This window comes from Lissotriton helveticus, chromosome 9 (genome assembly GCF_964261635.1).
Source record: "Lissotriton helveticus chromosome 9, aLisHel1.1, whole genome shotgun sequence".
In the NCBI taxonomy this organism is placed as follows: Eukaryota; Metazoa; Chordata; class Amphibia; order Caudata; family Salamandridae; genus Lissotriton; species Lissotriton helveticus.
The window spans coordinates 908,205,242-908,217,317 of record NC_136070.1 but is presented as its reverse complement, the minus strand read 5'-3'; the positions used below and the strand labels follow the sequence as shown (position 1 = coordinate 908,217,317).

The following is a 12,076-nucleotide window of genomic DNA, read 5'->3' as shown; positions in this document are numbered from 1 at the left end:
ATTTTATTCACTGAAAAAACATAGGTTTTATGGGGTGTTATAGTTAGCTGGTCATTTCACTTGTACAAAACCATTGAAATTCCTCCGTTATAGTTAGTTGTACTAACTATAACTCGCTCGCCAGCTATCCACTGCTGATGATGTCACATATTACATCATCATGACATGGTCAGTGACATCACTGATGACATCATCCAGTGAATGTGGTTTGGTTCGATATTTAAATAACTATTATATATATAGCAATCTGCATTGAAGACTGAGTGGATGTAGAAGTGTCTGGATGGAGGATTCAGTAGCACTGTGATTGACTGTCTAAGCGACTAATTTAAAGTGTCTCACTAAATATATGGAATAGTGATAAAACTGTGTGAATACCTGTATCACTCTAATCCCTGCCAATATCCACGTCATTCTAACTGCGCCGCAGTAGTCACAGATTCAAACGAGGCATGCCAGCAACCTTGTAAGTTGCACAGTTATCAACTTGGATTTTAAAAGTGTATGAAGGTAAACACACCAAAAGACTGCAGAAACCATAACGCACCGAGAAGACACGCCCGGTGGGCGGGACTTTTAAATGCAGCACAAATACAAACAACCACATGCCGCTGCCTTTCCGCTTGGGCATACCTATGACTAAGGGCGAGAGGACGCCCAAAATGCATTGGGGAATCAATGGCAGACTGAATCCAGCTGTGTCTACAAGGATGTTGAAATGCTGCCCTGACAATAAATGAATGCAGACACGCCATGTGTGGTACATCCAATTTTGGGAACTCTCGATTGGTATATATATATATATATATATATTCTCGCTCCGTTGCACCAAAATCCGGGTCACTCGCAGGCGGGTGCCTCTCGTGGCGGCGCCCCACGTGTAAATCACAGCTCAAGTTTCTTTCAAGTCCAAAGAAAGAAATTACGGCACTCACATGGAAAGTGTTCAGTAAGTTTTTACTCGCTCAGCAGACAAACGCGTTTCGGTATTTCCTTCGTCAGTGTCTACCATTGACACGGAAGGAAGCGTGTTTAAAAGGTTTACGTCACATTTGTGCATATACATAGAAAGAGGACTGACGTTATACCTCCGTGAAAAACGCTATTAACATAGTAAATTACTTTTTGCATCAACATTTCAGTATTCACAATCATTAAGGCATGTAAATTACATTTCAAATTTAGAAGCACTTTGTATTTTGTGATTTACCCACATTTTAGCATACAAGTGTAAAGTATATTTGCCTTAGTTGTGTAGTGTGAGTTATTAAGCCGTGGATCGGCATTGTTCACGGGGTATACTAAATCTCATTTTTACAGAGCTTATGCTTTACCCAGGTGGGAGGACAATTCTTCATTTCTGTTTAATCCCCGCGGGGCCTTAGTCTGGAGATCGATTATGTAGCGGGATTCTAATCTTCTTAATTTCCGCAGCCTGTCTCCACCCCTTGGGTCTGCTGGTATATGGTCTAGTGCAAAGAATTGTAAGAGTTCCCTATTGCTATTATGTTTCAAGGCAAAGTGTTTAGCTACGGGGTAGTTGAAATCTTTATTCATAATAGCACGTTGGTGCTCCAATACCCTCAGCTTGACATTTTTCACTGTGCTGCCTATGTACTTTAATCCACATGGGCACAGTAAGCAGTAAATAACATATATATATATATATATATATATATATATATATATATATATATATATATATATATATATATATATATATATATATATATATATATATATATATATATATATGTATATATATATATATACATATTCATATATATATATATATTTATATATATATATATATACATACATATACATATATATATATATGTATATCTATATATCTATATATATATAGAGAGAGATAGATAGATAGATAGATAGATAGATAGATAGATAGATAGATAGATAGATAGATAGATAGATAGATAGATAGATAGATAGATAGATAGATAGATAGAGAGAGATAACTTAGCGGCAGTCGCCACTTGGTAGTTACAATTTGGTCAGCTGTTCCATAGGAAAGGCGTCTTTTGTTTGCTAATAACTTTGGCACCATTTGACGAATCTTCACAAAACTTTCCAAAAAGGTGCTACGCTTTGATTAGTTTGTGCATGGAAAGATTCGGGGTAATCCATAAAGCAGGAGCAGAAAAAAAAGAAGGTCCCAAAACACAAACCCACATGCATTTTCCACAGATTTCTTTAAAAAGGGCTACAGCAAACACTGCTGTACGGAATTACACCAAATCAGGCAGGAAGGTAGATTATGGTCTGCAGATTGTGTTGTTTGTGATTTGCTGTACATTCGTTCAGTTGTTTTTGAGAAATTATCGTTGAAATATAATGGTATATCTGGACAGTATTGTCTGCGAGAGTCTTGCGAGACTCTTGTGGGATCACCAATTTAAAAAATAGAGAGGTCTGATTGGCCCAGTGGGAATAATGCCCCTTGGGCCATCTCGCTCTCACAGAAGTCAGACTCCCACAAGAGCGAGCGCTCAGATTGGCTGCCAGCAATATGAGAAAAATGTTGCTGGCAACCATTATAGGACTCGGGGACTTAGTCCTCTGTCCTCAACATGCTATAACCAGATCCCCTAGATCCAATGTGTGGGACCCCAAGAGACCGCCCCTGGGGCCAAAAAGAGAAATTAATTGACAAAAAATGCTGCGATCTCATGGGTTTAAACGGTATTGAAAAGGAAAATGGGGCTGGGTTGTATTTACTGAGTTTATGATCCAGGGATCCCACCCCTACCACTGTATTTATAATGGGGAAGCAGGCTTCATGGCATCCTCCCTGAGCATCTGGAGGCCCTGGGGAGCCCACCCCTGGGGATGAAATCAGTTTATATGGCGAAGGGGTTGTGCAGCCCCCTCAAACCTCCAGAGGGCCAGGGGAGTCCACCCAGAATAGGTTCCCCAGGGCCGATAGCGGCTCAGGGAGGGGGACCGCTGGCCCCCCTCCCAATTTTACTCTGTCCCAATCCTGGGAGTTGGCCCTCCGGGGCATTTTGAAACTTGGGGCGGGGGCTGCATTTCTCCTCCCCTTTATTTAAATGAGTGGCCCTGGGGAATGGGGGTCACCAGGGCTTAACAAGAGTCGGGGAAGGGGGCCACATGATACCCTTCCAATTTATACAAATGAGTGGCTTTGGAGGATGGGGTCCAGGCGAGGCCTTGTGCCAGAATAACCCAAACATTCACCAGGTATAGTTAACCGAAGTAAGTATAACTGGCGACTTTGTCATGCACTACTTATGACCCCCATATATGTTAAAACTCATGAGGTTCTAAGACATAATTGATGACTTCATTGATGACAACTAAGATTACATAATTGATGACAAGATTGTTCATGGCAAGGGTGTAAGTTAAAGTTACTTCAGTTAACTATAGCTAGAACTGGTGATTTTCAATGCCTTTTTTGAGTTAAAAAATTAAATTTTAACTGACCTTTTCACCATATTATAGTGTCACTTTCAACCATGCTTTTTCAGTGATATATATATTTATTCATTGAAAAAAACACATTTTAGAGGAAGGTTGTAGTTAAGAGAAAATGTCAGTTACAACATACCGTTTTAAACTAATAAAACCACTGGAATTCACCAGTTATAGTTTTCTCAGGGAACTAGAACCTTTGCCCTAAAGTAACTACAACTGATGCCCCACCAAGCATAGTCTTGTCATCAATGATGTTGTTTCAGATGTTGCTATCTTTTAACTTATAGATCATGTCACGAGTGATGTAATATGTGGGGGAATTTGCAGTGCATGGTGAGGGCGCAAGTTACAGTAACTTTATGGCAATAGTTATAGTTAATTGACATAACTGTAATTAGTGAATTTTAGTTTTTTTCTTAGTTTAAAATGGTGGGGCAGATTTATCTAGAAGCAGATTTACCAAGCCTTGCGTGGACCTGTGTGGCTTTGTAAATCTGGTGTAATGGAAGGCAGCACAAGTTTCTGCCTTCCGTTACACTATGTAGTGGAGGCACTACATGGGTGGAAGGTAGGTGTTCCCATGCATCCACCCACGTATTCTGATGCATTCTCAGATTTACCAACACTAGTAGACCTGGGAATGCGCCATAACTGTACACCTTTCATCCAAAGGTGCAACAAGGAGAAATAGAAACTTAGAAAGAAGAGAACCCCTCTAAGATTTCTTTTTGAGCAGTCCCTTCCTGTACAAAAACAATCCTGCCTGCAAAGCCGGAACCCAGTTTTGATTATTGCATTGTGTGGGCTAAAAAATGTTAAAAGAAAGACTCAGAGACATGTTTTTTTTAAAAACAAATAAAATCAACATGTCTGTGAGTCTTATAACATTTTTCAGTCCACAAAATGCAGTCATAAAAAATAAACACAGAGGAACATTGCACTCCAGCTTAAGACCACAGAGATCCAGCAACAAGTTTTTTTGAAAAACAGGGTAAGTTCTCCTGGGTCATGGATTCATTGACCCAGAAGACTTACTGTTTTTTTAATGCTGCTTGGGGGTTACTGCACTCCCTTCAGCCTTCCCCCTGCAACATTAAATAAATGTTAGGTTGTACCCCTGCCTCTTCTAGGACCACCACAAGCATAAAAATATGTTATGGTAAAATACCTGATTGCATTATAGGGAACTCCTTGCTGGGAGCAGTGAATAATAAAAGAGCGGCTCCTGACCCTTATTTATTATTCTCTTTTTAAATATAGTTTGGGTGCCCCTGTGCCTACCTTGGACACCCAGATACTTATATTTTGTTGGGGCTGTGGGAGGAGCCCCAAGTCCCCCGCAACCCTGCCAGCACCCATTCTGGGTACCTGTAAGAGCTGGCAATTCTTTTCTTTTTAAATAGAAAATAATATGGGAAAGGGGTAACTACCCCCCATCCCCCGAGACTGTATATTTATTTTTTTAGTGGACATGTGGCCCCAATCTTAAAGCCTTTATAGGCCCAATGGGCCCCATCCCCCAGAACTGTATTTTTTGTTTAAGTGGAGAGGGAGTGCGGCTCCCTATTCAAAGCAATACTGGCCCCAGGGAACCCATCTCCCGGGTTTTGGATGTGTGCCCCGGTGCCCTTCGGAGGCAGCCACAGCAAATACCATTGGGGAACCTCAGTGCCCCACAGCCCCACTGGCTCCTCGCTTGCACCCATCCAGGGTGCAGCAGGACCAATGTCAATTTTCCTGCCCACAGGAGTATGGGTATGGTAAAATATTTGTGTGCTCACTCCCGGTGGGAGCATTTTTGTTGCTCTTTCTGGGTGGGGGCAGACAATTTTTCCTGCCTGCACTCTTGTGTGTCTTGTGAGCCTCACAAGACACGATAGAGGAGCTGGCTCTGGGAGCCTTTCAAGGTTTGGGGGTGCATGTCACTCTCCCCTTTAATTATATATATCATCCCCAGGGTATGGAGTCTCTGGTACCTTTGCTGGCTTAGGGAGGGAGTCTTCTTGCCCCTCCTTTAAATATATGTGTTGACCTGGGAGATAGTGTCCTCAGGACCTTTAGAGGTATGCAAAGGGGGTTTGCTTGCCCCCTCTCATTAAAATATATGTGTTGACCCCGGAGGATGTAGTTGCTGGGCCTTATGAGGCTCAGGAAGGGGGGCATGCACCTATCCCCTTTTTTAAATTTAACAGCCCTTGAGGATCTGGTCTCCAGGGCATTACGTGGCTCAGAGGGGGGGCATGTCCCCCCTACCCTATTCAAAATGTGGTGGGCCTAGAGGGTTGGATTCCCGGGAGTCAAAACCAGCTCATGGAGGGGTTCCCCTTGCATGCCCCCTCCCAAAATAAAGGGCTCATTTTATTTATAAAATGAATAGCTGATGTCGTTTTTTTTGCCAGTAATCTGATTTTTTAAATTGTTGTCTCAGGGGATAGGGAAGAGTGTGGGGCTAGGGTGCAGGGTATACTCTACTCTGCCCCTTGATATTGGCGGGCGTCATTTTGGATAGTTTTATTTTGCTGCAATCCCAATTTTCTTACTTTTGGCCTCGTTGGGGAGGTGGGGGCTGGGTAAAGGCTTGGGGCAGGGTATCTTACCCTGCCCCTTATAATATTTTTTAAACCTTCTCGAGACAAATAACTAAATCCCAGAGTCCCATAATGGCTGTAATAACATTTCCTGTTTATGTTGCCAGCCAATCAGAGTGTCGCTCCTGCGGGACCCTCACTCATGCGTGAGTGATGTGGCCCAAGGGAAAAAAACATAGTCCAATCAGAGTGCTGTATTTTTTGGAGTAGTGCTTGCAGGACTCTCACGAGAGTCCCGCGAACCCAATCATCCAGATATAAAAATTGTTTTCAACCTTAATTTCTCAAAAACTCCTCAACGGATTTACACCAAATCACAACAGCATGCTTTCTGGACCAAGATCCAGCTTCCTGTCAAATTTGGCGTAATTCTCTTCAGCCATTTTGACTGATGCACGTACCAAAAATCCCTATGGAAACTTGGCTAAGACACTAGTCTTAGTCACTGAGTGTGGGTAAGGTTAAATGGAGCATTTATGTACTATATTCTTTTATTTTGACAGAGCAAAGGAGTGTACTGTTTGTACCAAAAACAATCAAATGTTCTTATAAACAAAAATTCCTATCAAAATGTAATGGGAATTTGGGGTTTTGGGATCCCATCTTTTTCTTGCCCCCCCGCTTGATAGATCACCCCGCACCTTTCCATGAAGTTGCTGAGAAACCCCCCAACTTTTTATGGAAAGTTTTGTGAGGATTTGTCAAACGGCTCCTAAGTTATTAGCAAATAAAAAATGTGTTTGCTATGGAAACACCATCCTAACTATACAGTGGGGGCTACCACTGGGTAATATATATAGTATATAGTTAGGTCAGCTTTAAACTCAAACACAAGCTATAAACACTCCATAAATTACACCACGCACTAAGTGAAGGTAGGCACATCCAAAGATGCAATGGTGCCACACAGTAGGAATATCTATTGTGTGAGATGTTATTTTTCTTGTAGCAGTGCTCTTCAATAGCCTGTATATAAATCTTCGTCGGGAGAAAAATAGCAAAGCATGAAACTACAATTACATATGTTCAGGAAACATTTTGTCCACCACTGTTAAGGGAGCTTTTGTCCCTTTGGCTCAATGCGAACAGGACCCTCTCCTCGTCTAACCCACCTCCCATCAGAATGTACGTGGTGTGGAATTGCTCCCTGTGAACATCAACAGCTTTTTCTTTGCTTTCTAGCTATGCCCGCTCTGTTTAGATTCCTTCACATACTTCAAAGGCTAGAGCCCTGCTGCATGGATTAAAAGCCTGCACACTACGTCAAATTCTTTGTGAGCAGTAAATCAGTTTGTAAACAAACTGACAAATCAGCATAACCATGAAGGCATGCGATATGTTTAGTAAGAATTACCATGGAACGTTCAGTCTTCCGGCGGTAAAAAATTGTTGAAAATAACAGGAAACTTTAAAGTCAATTCTTTAATCAATTATTAAACTAAATTGTGACTGCCTGAATTATTCATGATTTGGTTATGTATATTTCCCTCAATTTAGAACAAGCTGCAGTTTTACAGGCTAATAACAGTAAAAGGGGGATGAGTCACATTCAAGGATGTGGCCTAATGATTGTCAAAAAGCTCCAGTCCAAAGAACAAAAGCGAGCCCTGAACCCCGCCATGATGCATTGGCTCATTTTGGGAACGCGTCCTAAGCCTTCGCTGTGCCTTGAGGAAAACCTTGCTCCCTCATCAACTTCCACCAACGCTCGGTTGCTCAGCAACCTCCTCTCCATCACTGCCATAGCACGGAGTCCCTCTGGTTTACTGGAGTTACAGCCGACAATATATGCCTGGGAGAAGGAGCGAATATCCCCATGGCCCTACTCACACCAGCTAAGCAGCATTTGTCAAGGATTTTTACAGCAGAATCACTGTCAATAAGTTTAGATGCATGTGTCAGAGCAACAGTAGCCTCGTTATATATAGAGATTCTCAGGTATAGGGAGGGGTCAGTACCAAAAACGTGGTCGATAATAGTACTTATTAAACCTACCACTTTTCTTCCTCATTTATGCAAATAGCATGTGTGTGATAAAGAGCTTCCAATTAGATTGTACTACTGAACATCGGCGCTAACAATATCGTGGCATACTATTATCAAGGACTGAATTCCGAGGGATAAAATATCATTGTTACATATATGTGGAGTTAGGTATAGAAACTCTAGACTTTTTTGCGGATATTTTATTTGCAAAATTCTCTCCTCCATATTCTGCCCCGTCATTATTGTTGACTCGAAATTCAAGGGACACACCTTCCAATTCTAAAACACTTTGAATCGTCATGTATACATATACTTTGCAGCAGATTAATTAGGGCTGTCAATTTCGGCTGAGTTAGTCTTCATAATTTTTTGAATTCTCTGATGCTACACTATTTAAGTACGCATGGTATAACATGTTTAGACAAGTAATGACTTTCTTCATGAATCTATCTACTAACTATTCCGGGTGGTAACCTGTAGACTATGTTGAGTTAAATTGTCTCCAAGAGAGATGGCCACTGCTCACTGCTGATGCCGTCAGCTTTAAGTGTGGAAGCCACTTTTAAACATAACATGGAGGAGGACATTCGCGTGTTATAAGAGGGCTCTCCATGATAGAAAAATAGATGAATTCAAATTTTTACAATTTCATATACATTTTTGCACACATTCCCAACAGGGACATGTATATTTTACTTTTCTGTCAAAAAGAGAAACTTAAAATAATAACAAATGAATGTATTTTTATGTGTATTTGAGTGATTTTTCCCATGCCCAAGAGTAGGTCGCAGCTGGCTAGTGGAATGATGGGTGTCAATGTACTGTCAGACCCAGGTTGACAGTTTGGTTGTGTGCTCGCTGTCCAGCAGTACATGGCAGACTCTGGCACCATTCTCCAGTACACACAGGGTCGGCAGATTAAATTTAATTGAGTTTGGACCAATATTTCACCTGTGAATTAGTGAAGACACCAGTGTGTTCATTGCTTTTAGAAGGACGCCGATTCCATCCTAGAAGACACCACCAATTCCTTGCCATGAGGAAGGTACTGCATCACCCAGCAGAGGTTTCAAATCTTGCCTAAAGGATCGAACTTGTCAGAGGGGGAGGCAACGCCATGTTTTCCCTGTAGAAGAATATCATTGCCCCTAGCCGAACAGCCACTCCAGTATTGTTTGCTGCCTGTAGGAGGAAGCCACGTCTGTGAGAGAAGATAACCAAAATCACTCCACTCCTTGTATAAAAAATTAAACACCTCCCTGTGTACCGCCACCGCTGCCGCCGCCTCTCAGTCCTCTTCGCCCGCTTCCAGGAGTCCATGGCAGGAAGTAGGAAGCACAAGGCTCCCCATAGCCAATCACAACGCTACAAAGTAGCGTTGTGATTGGTCTGAGTGTCATGGTTCGGCGCTCAGCCAGTGAATGGGAGCCTGTGCATGTTCCTCACCAGGCTGTAATGTAGCCTGGGTGAAGAACATGCATAGAGCGCATGATGGTTTTGCTGGTCCGGGACGGCCGGCCAAGGCCTCATGCACACTTGGCGTGGGCAAACCACTCCTCTGCTGCTCTGCTCTGTGAGCTGAGTAGCACCTCCCAAACCCCGCTGAGCAAATACGGAAAAATACAATAAAAATAACTATGAGTTATTATCTTTTTAACCTGATCAGTGGGGCGACGCTCCTCCGCCTTAGTGGAGGAGTCGCCCCTGAGTCAAGGGCTAGAATAAATCCCTGCCAAAGATTGGAACCAGGAACAGGACACCCCAGCCCCCCTGAAAACCTAGTGGAAGCGAATTCAGCACAGAATAAATATTTTTGAAGGGAAGATAAAAAGGAAAAAAAATCCACAATTTCACAGATTTGTTGGCGTTTCCCAGTGCAGAATTGTACTGGCTATACATTTCCGCTCTGGGGAAAGTACTATGGCAAAAAAATACACTTTGGAGTAATGTGACTATTCCAACAGTACACATGGAAAGGGACTACTGGTGGAGCTTTTTAGACATACTACTTGCAGTCTTCATGAATAGCCTTAAGACTTAAAGATGCACCTGTGAATACGGTGAATAGGAATACATGCACAGGAGTACATTCATGATTGTTCTTTGCGAATCGGATCCTTTGCGATTTTTGTACCACATGGTTTCTTGACTGGAACCTCAAATGCTTAGCAACAATAACCTGTGCACCCAGCTGAACTAAGTCTGTAAATTGAAAATGTAATGGGTAGCTGTTGAATCGCTTACTGCAGGTACATCTTAAGAATTTTTAGGGCCCTGGGCCAAAAATATTATGGGCCCGTTTTTAGAACAGTTTTCAATTTATGATGCAATTTCACCCTATTTATGCCCTCTTTGGCCAAATGCGCTGACTATGCTCAGACACACTCATCCAAATCCTAAATGTGTTTACATTTAAGATTCAGGGATAGTGATGTGTATTTTCAATACTGTAACACAGCAGTAGCTCACTAATAGTACTGCATATAATCTCTGACACCATCCCATTCTCACATGTGAGGTCCTGTTTTGCTCTAAAAGAAACTTTTTTGTGGATGTTGCATAAAAAATAAACACAATATTTCTCTGCAAAATATCTGGAATAGACTCTCACACATCATTCACATTAAAAATAAATTAAAGGAAAACGAGATTTAAAACAATATGTGTAAGAATCATTCAAGGTCACCAGGGCTAGACTCTTTGCAGAGCTGGCTGGATCAAGGGCCCCCTGAAAGGCTGGGGCCCTGGACCACAGCCCACTTTGCCCTTGCCTTAAAACGTCTCTGGTTTACTGTGGTGCAGCATGCGCTGTCAGAACTAGCTGGACTTTGCGCAGCCTCCGATAAACAAAGCTGTAAATATTAGCAATTTTAATTGATATTTCAAGGAGGAAACAGCATGCAATTAGGTAGCATCCGAGCTTCCCGCTGGGCTTACAAGTGCACGTGCATCGTCTAGCCGGCCTACCTCACAGGGGAAGCGTGCTAAACACCTCCGTGTGGGTAGGAGCGCGCGCTCTCGGCTCCTTCCTCTGATCAGCCCGCAGGTTTTGCAAATGCCAGCCGTGTCTGACAGCGAGAAGGCTCAGACCCAGTGAGCGAAATGGAATCGCCTGTCAGTTAATAATTGTTTGATGCTTGAACACAGTGAGTTACTGAAACAAAGGGAGAGGATGTGGCCTTACGGCTAGAGTGCTCGACCTCGAAGCTGGGGAACCGGGTTCGAATCTCAGCAGGGACTCTCGACATCCTGTAATTCTGGGCAAATCACTAAATCTCCCCGTGCCCAACAAAAATGAATGTGTCTTGTGTAACGCAACTGGTTCTCATGTAAAGCGCTCTGATACTATCGGGTCAAGTTCGCTCTGTATAAACTCCGGGGAAAAAAAGTGATTTGATATTTAGAGCAAGCAAAACATTTAACCAATTGGAGATTGTAAAATGTCGCTGAGGACCTTTTGCTATTACACCACAACACTTCTTCAGAGCCAGCCTCTCCTGTCGCTTGCCCCTTCTTGTAGGTGCCTGTTAACTAGTCTCGACTCGTGGACCTCTGTTAAGGCAGTCTATTGCCACACTTTGCAACTTGTAAAACAAACTACTGCAGTTACATTCTTTTGTCCCATAGTCATGAAATCTCTTGGTCTATCGAAAGCTATGGTCTTAGTTTGAAACCCTTTTTTGCATCTGTTGAGTCTGTTATTGACGGTTCACTATGTTTGGTCTCCCAGTGATGGCCCAGTCACATCCTATCTTTGGCACCTCTGCCGTATACACCAATAATGAGCTGAAGGATCAACAGCTGGGGGGACAGCTTTTATTGCGGCTCTTTGTTGTTCAGCATCTCACAGAAAAACCATCAACTCCTTCTCTTGGGATCTCCAGAACCGAACATTTTAGGAGGAACCAAGTAAGCACAGGACAAGGGGAAAAGGGACAAAAGAGAGAAAACATGTACTAGAGCATCATAAACATATCCCATGATGAACTACAACATATCTCCTTCCTTTGTGAAACAAAAAACATTAGAAACCCTGAAGGACA

General features: G+C 42.5%; 1 protein-coding gene across 1 annotated transcript in view; it reads left to right on the top strand.

Annotated features, from left to right (window-relative positions):
- The window catches only part of LOC144781982 (sodium/calcium exchanger 2-like), a 1,191,301-nt gene that overhangs the window by 611,677 nt on the left and 567,548 nt on the right, over window positions 1-12,076 (top strand). The gene's annotated exons all lie outside the window — the stretch shown is intronic.